At 40.2% G+C, this 12,739-nt stretch overlaps 1 protein-coding gene across 3 annotated transcripts in view; it reads left to right on the forward strand.

Moving 5' to 3' along the window:
- The first annotated feature begins 5,198 nt into the window (after positions 1-5,198).
- LOC110950277 (contactin-1a-like) overlaps positions 5,199-12,739 on the forward strand; it is a 70,504-nt gene continuing 62,963 nt past the window's right edge. For 2 of the 3 annotated variants that reach the window (XM_022192751.2, XM_022192752.2), the window contains exon 1: positions 5,205-5,388. The gene's annotated coding sequence lies outside the window, so the exon portion shown is untranslated. Of the gene's footprint in view, positions 5,389-12,739 lie in introns of all 3 variants that reach the window. The other variant, XM_051951514.1, reaches the window with a different exon arrangement.

Below are 12,739 nucleotides of genomic sequence, written 5' to 3' on the forward strand. Positions count from 1 at the left end.
CCCAGAGACCAACCTTGTAACAGTGTTATTCGCCAGCAGGATCCATCTCTATTTGTACTGCCATGTTGTAAGAGGAACAAAAGTGTTTGTCTGAGGGTTGAATGCATCTAGAGCTTGGATCGCTAACACACTGAATAATATCCTTTTAGGGCACGTATTATTCTGCTCCATTTGGATTTAATGAATTTCCTTAGTGTTCCTGAATCCCTTTGGCTTGGTGTTTTCCTGTGGAGTGTCGTATTTTTCTCATACAATCCCTCTGGGCTGAGGATAATGTCTTTTTTTCTTATGTATTAACAACAGTTCACATCTCAGAGGAAATTAGTCTTTTTTGATGAAAACTCTGAATAATATTCACACCTTTTTGGAGCACCACAGCCACAACCAACAAGACAAAGGCTGTCACCTTGATGTAAAGTCTGTATCTGATGACATTAAAAAGAACTTCTTTGATATGTTCCTCCAAATTCACCCACTGAGGGTAAGTCCTTCAATTAATTCTACCCTGCTCTTTCTCAAAGATCCCTGCATTATTTATGGGCTTCTGCCACGGCAGATTATTATTTGCTGTTTGGTGTTTACATTCGAGATTTAAATCTAATCCCAGGGGAGATGAAATGAGATGGCCTCATGTTTGGACTGACACATGGGCAAGGCATTGTAATTAGTCGAGGTGGCCTTTTCATATCTGCGTGATGAAAAACAGTCTGACGGTTAGTATGCAGGCTGCAGTCATGCTTTATTCTCATCTACTGCTGCTGGTGGTGTATAGACATGCAGATCAATGTATCTGCCTGGGAATTAAGATTTCTAGCTAAACATGTGCCGCTCTCCCAAAACAATGGAATGAAATTTAGTTTGTGGTGCTGAAAGCCTCTGAAAAGCTTCAATGTCAACATTTTTGACACACCATTTTTCTTCAGCTGCTAAGTGTACACATGATCCATGGTGTTTTCTGCAGTGTAACACTGAGGCTGCTGGTTAATGGGAAGCAGGTGTGTGAGATGCTCCGGCTGTGGCTAAGACCACGGAGGGCAACTGGTTGGCAGGTGAGGGATCGCAGGAAAGGCCTGCAGAGGTTAAGCGAATCTGGCAACCGGAGTAAATAGACAAAACTGTGTTAGAAGGAATTAGATTAAGCCAGTTTCGCAATTTTGCAGGATGCACTTTTCTACTCTGCTGCACCAGTTAACAATTCTAAAAAAGCCTTATGTAATTCCAGAGTACAAATGATTCATAGCCCTGTGTGTGTACTCCACCAGACATGTGCTAATGTTTTTGGTTTTTCCACTGACCAAATTCAAACTGAAATGACCTGGTTAGAGAGGATAAAGATCCAACTGAGCAGCTTTACAAGTTTTTTTTGTCCTCTATTTGCTGTTAGTTTCATAACTGCATATTTATTAGAGTATCAACAGCTGCTATCTTCAGCCATAATTAGCAGGGTTAAACTTACTGTGTACTGTCCTCCCAACACCACGAGGGAAAGTTAGTTGCCTATCAGCTAGAAAAGCTTGCAGATTGAGATATATTTCTCAAGAGCAAATCTCATTAATGGAGAGTAAATAAGGCTAAAAGGAAGGTGAGTGTTGAACTCAAATTCTTTAAGAAAACAAATGATTGCTACTAGCTAGCATGTATGCTGTTTGTCAAATTTGCTCCCTGAGGCTTTGTAGCTAGCCTCTAATGTTTTTAAATGGAAAAAAAACACCTTCAGAAATGTTTTACAATAAAAATGACATAAAATAAATTACTACAATGGCTACAGTGTCCTAGTTCACCCACGTAGATGAGACGTCGCACTATGTCCATCCAGGCTTTTCTTTCTTTCTTTTGGGACCAGTTTCTGGGTCAGTCTTGTGTTGTTCAGCAGTTTGTACCATTTGTCTCTAAAGCAGTTTCCCTTCAGTCCCTACAGTCTTTAAGAGTCTGCACAAGAACTACAACTAAGCTAAACATATTAGTGTAACTGTAACTGATAAAAACATGATTTTTAAATTATATATGAAAAACAGACACATTTTTATATTGTCTGTACACTTTTCAGTGATGATAATAAAAGGAAATTTTAAAATTGCTACAAAGCTAGAACAGACATTTTTGTATTGGTTAGAAGTACATGGTTCTTTGTGGTGGATGTATTTTTATTGTACATTTCAGAGTGACTTTTTATTGTGGGCAGTCTAAGGCACACCTTTGCACCAATCATGGTGTCTAATCAGCATCTTGATATGGCACACCTGTGACGTGGGATGGATTATCTCAGGAAAGGAGAAGTGCTCACTATCACAGATTTGTGAACAATATTTGAGAGAAATGGTGATATTGTGTATGTGGAAAAAGTTTTAGATCTTTGAGTTCATCTTATAAAAAATGGGAGCAAAAACAAAAGTGTTGTGTTTATATTTTTGTTGAGTGTACTAGTTACTGAATGTAACTGTGGTTCTATGAGATGAGTGTAGTTTTCTATTTTGACTCACTGGATGTAGATTGTAGATATAAGGCAGAATCTCCTTAACTATGAAACAGTAACAGCAGCAACCAATTGGACGAGCAACCTACCACACTGAATCTTTCAAGTTTTGCAGAGGAGTTGGATTGTATAATAAGGCAGCCCTGCAAATTTTTTTTTTTTTAGTTTATTAGCCATTTTATTGACAGCGCTTACCTCCCACGTGCAAATGTTCCACCAAGACAATCCTCCTGTGACGATGCGTGTTTCCCAGTATATGATGATTAAATAATATTATATAATACGCCAGAAATAAGAAGTCCCAATACATAGTATATCGAATGTAGTATGCCAAAAATATCAGGATTTCCTACAATGTCCAGTTGGATTTTGCAGTTTGCAAGCCAACATGTATTTTCTCCCTTGTCTCACGCGAGTATAAACACACTTGAGAGTGCACAGATGGAAGCTCATTCACACAACAGGCTATGACAGATATATGAGGAATGTGCAATATTTTGAGGAAGTAGTCCGTCCCATTTGTATGCATGCTGCATGCAACAAGATGTACTTTGCAAGGGCAGCTGTAGTACATACTTAACGTAAAATAACTAATTTTTCTGCATCCTTCACTTAGTTCAGAAGGTATCTGATTGGTTTAGAGAATACAAATAGGCTTAAGATTTTGTTTCCTCCAATAGCAGAACATGAGGTGCAGTCACACTCTTCTGTGCTGCAGAATGGTCTGACTATGTATAGTCTGGCAGTCTGACCCATTAGATGTAAGATGCAGGTTTAAGCCCATCATTAACTGGTCATTTCAGGCAGCTTTGTCCTTTTCTTCCACTGCTGTTTTAATTGCTATAGGAAACAGCAGCAGCCACCTATGGGCAACAACCTAGCACAATGAAAAAGTCAAATTTTGCTACAATCACATTATTTTTTGTGAGAGTATCCATTTTAATGACAGTGCTTGTTACCCTTAATGCAAATTTCAGTTTCACCCATCACTGTTTTGAGTAAACACCAACTCATATCCCTCGCTTAGCTCTACCAATGACATCAGAGCATTTTTGTTTCCCTATAGCAGAGGTGTCAAACATGCGGCCCGTGGGCCAAAACCAACCCTGCAGAGGGTCCATTCCGGCCCACGGGACGACTTTTTAAAATGTAAAAATTACAGAGAAGATAATAACTGCAAATTGTAAATTTGTAAAACTAAAAATTTAAAATAATTTCTAGACCTCGACAAGTGCTTTTGATCGTAAAGTATAATACTAAATTGCTCATTGTTCTTTTGTTATTTTGTGCCTTTTTCAAAAAAATATTTTATTTTGTTTTTGTTTTTTTGTTTTTTTGTCTAACATTTGTTGCTTGTCCCAAGTTTTGGTCCTGTTGTGTTTCATTTTTGTCTCGCTTGTGTCGTTTGTCTGTTTTTTGTAATTTTGTTTCTAGCTTTTGGTGTCTCGTTTGTGAAATATTTGGTTTTGTTTTGTTGTTTTTTTGTCTGAATTTTGTTGTTTCGATCATAAAGTAAAATACTAAATTGTTCAGTTCCAGATGACTAAATGTTTTGTGCCTTTGTAGACACTCTGTGATCTGTAAGCTGCAATGTGAAAAATAATAAACTTAAGCATAACTGGGTTGAAATTTAAGTTCATTTTCTTCAGAAATTTGAAGTTGTTCATAATGTTTGAAAAAAAAAAGCAATTCCTTTAATGTGAACATTTTCAGAATATAAAGTTTTGGAACTAAAACACATGGAAAAATTTGGAGTTTCTATTATTTATAGGTTAATATGCTGTCATTTTACTGGTCCGTCCCATTTGAGATCAAATTGGGCTGTATGTGGCCCTTGAACCAAGATGCATTGGACACCCCTGCCTTATAGCAAAATGATTTGAGGCACTAAGTGAAACTAGTAGGCCTCTTATAGGCTTCGCTGTTGGATGTTAAAAGGGGTAGTTACACTTTAATCTGTCGCTAAGACCCCTTGGCTCTGCCAATGTTCATGAACAGACCCCTAAATAAAACCCCTATTAATGATTTAACCCTCGTGTTGTCCTGCGGGTCAAAATTGACCTGTTTTAAAGTTTGAGAATGTGGGAAAAAAAAAATATTTTCACAGTGAAACTTCTGATGTCCACATTTTCAACATTTTGGGGAAATATTTAAACATTTGTTGATGGAAAAAGAAATGTTTACAATGTTCTTAAGAGAATGTTAAAAGCTTTACTGATATGTATATATATATATATATATATATATATATATATATATATATATAGGGAATCATGTTAGATATTTTTAGGATTTTTTTTGAATATTTTTACTCATTTTTGAAAATATTTGCAAGAATTTTCTTGCCAAATTTGGGGGATTTAAAAAAAAACATTTAAGGGCAAATTTTAAGGAATTATTGCAATTTTCTTCCTGAAGGTTTTGCAAATCAGTCAGAAATGTGTGTTTTTTTGTGTGGTGCCCCTAAATGAAGACAACAGGAGGGTTAACGTAGTAGCAAACAGAGTCAGTGCTGACCTTATAGCACACCAACATTAACAGCATGGAGACAGCAAATAACGTCCCGTTGCAGAACAGATTCTGTCGCTTTCTACAACCCTCTTTTAACTATCATTTCATATTCAAATGAAGGAGGCTGTGACGGAGCTGTGGAGGGACATCACAGTGGGAGTTGGTGCTCCGAAAAAAAAAAAAAAGAAAAAAAAAAGAAGAGTTGGTGCTCCGTGATCCTGAGGAACAGGCAGGTCTAGCGCCCCCCTGAGCAGACGGCCATAAGCCTTCATCCAATCCGAGGGGACAGGACCGCGGCTCCGTCAGTTTCTTTCCCTGCTCTTGAGCGCCCGGCGATGCGGTGCTGAGCAGGTGTGAGCATCGTGAAGGACACTGTGGACGGACGCTACTGGCCGCTACGGAAGGTAAGGACAAGCAGGGCGCTGGGCAGATCCACTGAAAAGCGGCTGATTTTCATTCCTGGAGAAGCCGGGCGCAGCATTTTGACAGCTGGGAAATCAGTGTTGTTTACAACAGGCTGAGTGGGATGGAGCATATGCAGCTCTCCGCAATGCAGAATTGGTAACAATTTGGGTACGAGCACGCCGATGTCTTTTTTATTTTGCAATTTAGTGTCGTATTTGAGATATTGCATGTGAGCAACATTACCGTGGCGTGGCGGGGAGGATGGATCTGCTGCACATCCTGACATGCACTTGTCTCGACGCACGGAGCAGATGTGATGATTCTGTCATATTATTTGTATAGGACATCTGCTCGGAAGTATTAAGTGTGAGTATTAAAGTCGGGATTAATTAAAACACGCCAGAGGCCATAGTCTAATACCGCCGCACATACCGATGATTCAAACTGCTGCCTGCCTTCAAGAAGATTAAGAAGCTCCCGACGACTGTAAACACTTTCATCTGGGGTGGAACTAAAACGCATGTCCCGGTGTCAGTGCCGCGTGTGATTGAGGCATATGGTTGGCCTCTGTCATCTTTACAGGTAGATTGAGCGGTAATGCTTAGTAATGGCCCAATGCAGGTTATTCTGTCAGGATGTGAGATGCTGGAGAGGGTGTCATGGGCGCGTCCTGACTCACCAGACTAGGCTCCAGCCGAGAGAAACTGTTCCTGCTACATGTTGCCAAAGTCAGCTCCAGGGACCTCCAGGGATTTCCAAGGAGATCTTAAACATACTGAAAAAATATATCATTGCATTTACTGGTGACATAGTGTAAAAAGGATCAGGAAGTGATGCAAACATGCACTGATTTATTGTAAATTGCAACAAAAAAATCACAGATGTGACCTTTTTGGTTATTAAATGCTATATTGACATTCTGCATCTGTGTGGGGATTGAAGTGGTGCCTAATGTTTGCCTGAATGACCACTCTATTACATAGTTGCACATACTTTTCTTAGTGCTGTTAATGGACAGCTTTGGCTGCAGCTTCGTGCAAAAGACAGCAAAATATCAACAGAGGCGCCACAACTTTTCATTGTGCACTAGTGAGCATGTCATTGCGATTTATGATTGGATCAATGCTCCAAATAGGTGTTTGGTATTTACAGATCTGGAGTTGTTTTGCTTTTATGATGCGCAGAATTCACTGAATCATCTCCCCGTATTTTAGACCGTGAGCTTTCCATATTCTTGACTGTTGCTTGTTAGTTATCTTTTTCACTTCTAATCCAGTGTCAGTATTCTCCGACGATGTGAGTGCATTTTCAGATGATCCTCTGATGAATGTTTAAACCCCTTCTGAGTGCTCTGCTTCTATATTTTTAATCCAATTTTTTTCATTTTGACTTTATTTGCCATTCAGTGCATGTGTGAGATCCTTCGCTGTGTCCCCACCAAATCAGAGCCGTGGCACAAAATGTCAGAGGGAATCCATGGCCGCCTGTCAGGTGGAGCACTTTATGAATCTTGTAAGCTTGACTGCTGCTAATGCATCCTGTGCCGTCCTGTGTACACCCCGAGGACAGACCCTCTCCTTCATGCTAAGCGAATGAATTTGCTCTGCTCAGAAGTAGGCTAACCTACTGTGTGCAAAGCGGCATCTTGCGTTTTATCCCCCTCGCTCTACAGCAAAATATGTCCGAATATAGAGTTCTGAGTTTTGTAATAAGCTGTTCCACTGCCAGCACATTGGCTGGAGGGCCACATTGGCTTGCATGACGAGGACGTTTTTTACATAACACAGTATCCTGCAAGATGTGTCTCTTCTGTGATGCATTTCAGCATCACAGAACAGCCTCAGCTTCCATTAGTGTCACAGTCAAATGACTCGACATAAGCATGCACTTACTTCTGCTTTGGTTTGAAGCTTCAGTCACACACATGTGCCGTTTATTGATGTAGACAGGCTAACCTCACCTGAGGCGGAAAATAGAGCTGTCTTGAAGCTTCCCATCTACACTTTACTCCACTCAACATCAAAGTTATGAGTATGAGAACGAGTGTCTTTTCATATCTGCTGGTGAGTTTCTACTGTAGATCTACTCAGTGCATTAAGATGTTTTTCTATTCAACTAGTCAATGCGCCTCTGTTTTTTCAATTTTCCTGTGTCCTTTGAATACTAGTGTCTAAATTTAGGCAGGAAGATTCTTGGATAGTTGCCATCCGTGATTAAGGCAATTTTAGAGTCGTTTTAGCAGATTAGATTTGTTTTCCAGATGTCCTTCCAAGCCCTGGGCGAAGAATTCTTGGACAAAGAGTCAAAGCATTAGCCGAACAGAAGAAGATAGATTTTGCGTGTGATTTTGAAAAGACTCTAAACTGATTGGCCGTGTTGGCATTTGGCAGCAGCAGAGCAAGCTTGTTAAGCGGCGTTTGTTCTCTTGTACTCAATGTAGTGTCAGTCACGCTGGAGGCAATATGTCCTGTAGACTTGTTTCATTGTGAGAGTGAATGTGCTCGCAGAAGATGTAGCGAGACGAGACAGCCGATGCAGATGAACATTGTGTGCAGAAAGAACGCGCGCAAACACCAGCCTTTTTATTGCTGCCACTGCCTTCGCTGCCTGGAGAAGTGCTTCTCTGTGCCCTGCTGACAAAACATGCAATGCCCTCGTCTTGATGCTTCCAATAGATTGCTCAGCAATTTACACACCGGCGATCAATAGCGAGATTCACTAATGGTACGGCAGTGAGGCGGAGACATGACGTCTTCAGTGTTTGCCTGGAGACAGACTTCTCTTCTGTTCATGCCTGAAGAGGAGAAAGGGCCTCAGTCCCCATCTGCCATTACTGGCTGTCTCAATACAGTTTGCAGTAGGCATGCCATTGATTCTCCCACTGTGATCTGCTCCCTGCTCCCTGCATGCATCGTACCCTATAGATCTGCTGTGGAGAAACAGAACTAACTGGCAAAAACCCAGAAGCACTGTACACATTTGAAGCCCACTTGTTGATCTAATGGGTGCAATGCTACAAATCTAATGTTAATGTCATCATTTATGTTCTGGTCCATCGTGTAAAGAAATAACAACTATGCAGATTAAGATTTCTTCAGCTTTTTGTGAAATTTTATAGACCAAACCATTAATGCAGTAATTAGTGGGCAGATTAATTGACACTGACAACAATGATTTGTTACAGTATCAATGCAGGTACTAACATTAGCACAGCATTAGACAACATTAGCAGCATTTCATGACTCTTTTTGTATGATTGAAAAGTTTTTTTTTTTGCTTGCTTGTTGTTTTTGTCTGGGCTGATGTTCTATTTCTGGAATCTCTGTTGTTCACGTGGATATAATAATCTTGGAAAATTGCCCCTAGCACTTCATGAGGCCACTTATTTTCAACGTCAGACCCCATATGAATAATTATCCAGCCACACTGGATTAAAAAAAGTTTTAATGTGTATGCATGCAAAATGCATGTATGTGAGCATGACTCCTCCAGCTCTTCTGCAGTTCATGATTTGTATCCGGGATATCTGTGATCAGCATATAATGTAGTACAGTCTGCATAAATGGTCTTTTGTTGATTTGCACAAAAAGCAGCACAGTGCTGATGATAAAAATAGGTTTATTTGATATCAGCTGCTGGATTTCTGTCTATTTATAGCATTTTAAAGGTTCTTGTGAAAGATTTTTTTCTGAGAAAGTAAAAAAGGAGGGTTGTGAAAAAATGGATTTGTTGTAAAAACATAAAAAATCCAACTCTCCTCAAGATATAACTTAAATGTTTTCTTCTTCTATAGAACACGTAATCTGTTCCTCTTCTCTTTATCAGTGTGATTTTGTTTGTTGATAAAGTGCTCAACTTCCTCTGTGGCTCACGTGGTTCCTCAGGTTTGTCTGTCTGCCAAAGTGATGTCTCACTGAAAATCAGATTAGTCCATTTTCATTAAGATAATGTCGACTGGACAAGCAGGTACTGTTCAGAAAGTGCCCGGTATCTCCCCCGCTGCCACTAATGGGGATATAGGATGACATTGATCAGTGTTATCAAGGACTTATCACACAGCGGGTAGAAGTTTCAGGGTCAGTGACAAGATTTGGCCTTTTGGCACAACTGAAAAGTTGAATTTCTTAAAGCCGTGATTTAGATAAGATCCTGAAAAATCTGTGATACAAAGATATCACAGACAAACTGGGCAACTCACAAACTACTTGTCCTCATGAGTAACGTTGTGGAGCACCGTATCTTAAATCTTTATTTTTGTGTTTCAGAGCATCTGCATTTCAAAATATTGAGTTTAAGTGGGTGATCTTGGCTACATTTAAAAGCTGTCAGAATCTGTAACTAGGTCAAATCTGATGAGATTTCAATGCCTTTTTCTCTGATATTTCGCTTGGTATTCTCTGAGATATTTTTAGCCTTTACAATCAAAGGAAATCTGCTGGGATTTATGGGCTTGAATGAAAAGAGATTACAAATGTGTGCCCTTCCACAGCCTAATTTGTGTTAACAGCATGATCAGCCTTTTAAAAGAAATTCCTGATAATATTTGCCTTGGTTCGTTACAATGTCTGTCCAGAAAATAATGTGTTTGCTTTTTAGCGATGTAAACATTATCTGCCTTCATTGTGATCCATTCAATTTCCACAATATTATCAAGAGTTATTTGCTCATCAAACAGCTACAGTTTGGTTGTTGTTAGCTAGTACTAAAGAGGTTTTTATTTAATGATGTTAAGAAGTAAGTGACAACATTGTAAGGTCAGCAAGTTCACACGACAGTTTTCTCTAATTAACTAGTCAAATTTAAGCATCTTAGTGTAAATAGGTCTTAATTAAACAGCTCCTCAAGTGTCAGATTACCCCTTGTGCATTTGTTCAACATTTCACCGAGCAGAAATATTGTGTTACACACAGTGGACTGACTTCTCACGTGGGAGTCTTGAGCCATCTGTTTTTGCACCTTCGTAGATGCATTCAGATACATTGTTTACAGCGCAGCAGAGAAACTGTGCTGCCAGACAACACTACATGCTATTTCGGTCCTGTAAGAGATGACTCTCAGTTTCATGCAATTTGAAAATCGGCGGAGTGTGTCTGATATCTTCCAAGGGATTTTAACCAGAGCGTTGCAAATGAGAAAACTTTTTGTTTACATTAAAAAAAATCCTCATTTGTCTAAATACTTTCGTGTTTTTGAATGAGATTTTTTTTCATGGTGTCACAAATCATATTACAAAACCCAGATTATAATGAACGGCAGACATATGTTGTGCAGACCTTCTAGCGTTGTGAACTTGTGTTTAGAGGGAGAAGAGAGATTTTAGATGATGACAAGATTAAAAGGTTGCTACTGAAATATTCATCTTTGTTGCCAGCAAAATATTACCTATGCAAACATGTTCGATATTTTTTTAATCTTCTCATTGCGGCTAGTATTTAGCATCATTTCTTTTGTACCTTTCCTCCTTGATATTTTCAGTAATTGGCTGCATCGTTTGGAATTTAATCCCTTTTAATCAGTGTTCATCATGAGCGTGTGAAAGCTTCCTTTACTTTCAACGGCTTTCACTGTTATCTTATAGCTTTGGGAATAAAGAGCATGTGCAATGGTGGAGGGAACTCTCCAATTAGGTTCGAAAGCGCCTTTCTCTGCGGGGCCAAGTCGCTCTTTGGGCCTTTGAGCAAGGCTTGTTGCTATGGTGCTGGGAGCATGTGTGGAAGGCAAAAGCACAGATTCATCCACATGCTAGTTCAACATACAAGGCTTCCAAGCATAACTACACTCCTCTGCTTATATCAAAACTGTTCATATACACCATGTATTGTTTGTTACGCTACCTGAATGTATGCTAGCTCATAGTGATGATGCACTGCTGTACATGGTTTTCAGCTCATCCCTGTTACCTCAATTGCGCATTTAAATGGGGTTATGAAATCTCGATCTGTGGCATATTGAAAATATGCATCTTACATTAATCGAAAGTGTCCATTGTGAGGGGCATGCTACTTTTTTTTACGTGACTGATCTCTGGACTTCTGGGTGAGGGATTGCAGGAGTGTATGGGTAGAAGGCTAATCTCAGAGAGAGCCCAGAGGCAAAGGCTTCCTGGCACGTGGAGCGAATACTGAGAAAGTTTAGCTCTTGGGAAGCCTCATTATACATTTAGGGGCGTTCTGTTTTCCCCTTCTCTGGACAGCTGGACAGCTAAATTGTTTGTGGATCAATAGTTTAGCTTCCTATTGGCTCCACAGAGTGAGTGAAGTGCATTTAAACCCAAGAAATCCCATTACCCTTGGCAGAGATGGGAAGCATAGCACTAGGAGCCTCAGCAAGTGCTATTGCTATGCCCATTATTCAATCGGTGTGTTTGTTTACTGCAGAGACCACCCATAGTCATTTTACGCTCATATTATCTCATTTCTTTCGTAATTTCCATTTTCTGCGCTAAGCTATTTCACCTGTAAATGCTCTACGAGAGTCCAATTTGATTCTGTTTTTTAAAACATTGCTTCATGCAACGTATTTTTAAATACACCTTTGGATGCTGTCATTTTCAGGAGACTGCCTATCGCCGAGACATCTTCACTAACAGGATCGATTGAAAGTTCTACGGATGCTTTGTGCGCCCATGCAGACCAGCTGATTGTATATTAACGCTGCTTTTTATGACCGGAACCTGCTGCCGCACGACTGTATTGATTCAGCTCTTATTTAGAATGCCTGTTGTTTTTCAGCCCAGCTCTTTAGCCGTGTAAAAGGCAGAGAGAGGAAAAAGGGGTACAGGGAGAAGGAAAGGAGGGGGTTGAGGGCATTATGAGAAACAGAAAAGGACAAAACATTTGGAGGTCTCCCTTCATTCCTTAGATCAGTGTAACCGCACATAAAAGCTGTGGCTGTTGCAGGCTGTGGGCCGCCGCTGTCCTCTCCTGGCTGCTTTGCCATCCTGCCAGTGCATTTGTGTTTCACTGGTCAGCCTCCTGAGCTCCAGGGCCCTCAGCTGCATTTCTACATGAAGAGCCCATTGATGTGGGCAACATTAGCATGCGGTGTAGGCGAGCACGACAAACAGGTTGGTTTTCCATTTCACACTAACAAACCTGTTCTCCCTGGACCCTCTCGAAGGGTCTCAAATCAACCCTCTTTTTGCATAGGTAATGAGTGTGAATAAAAGAGGTCAAAGAATGCTTATGTAGCCTTATCCAGTCCGAGGAGTATATTCTTTGTATAAATCCACGCACTGCCAACTGACACATCAGGCCAGCACTCTCGAGCTGGCCTGACACTGTCACATTTGGCTCACAATCTCGCAAGGTGATGTAACAACCTGCGTCATGTTTTCTGAAAGTACTTGTG

The sequence above is a fragment of the Acanthochromis polyacanthus genome, chromosome 8, assembly GCF_021347895.1.
Source record: "Acanthochromis polyacanthus isolate Apoly-LR-REF ecotype Palm Island chromosome 8, KAUST_Apoly_ChrSc, whole genome shotgun sequence".
NCBI lineage: Eukaryota > Metazoa > Chordata > Actinopteri > Pomacentridae > Acanthochromis > Acanthochromis polyacanthus.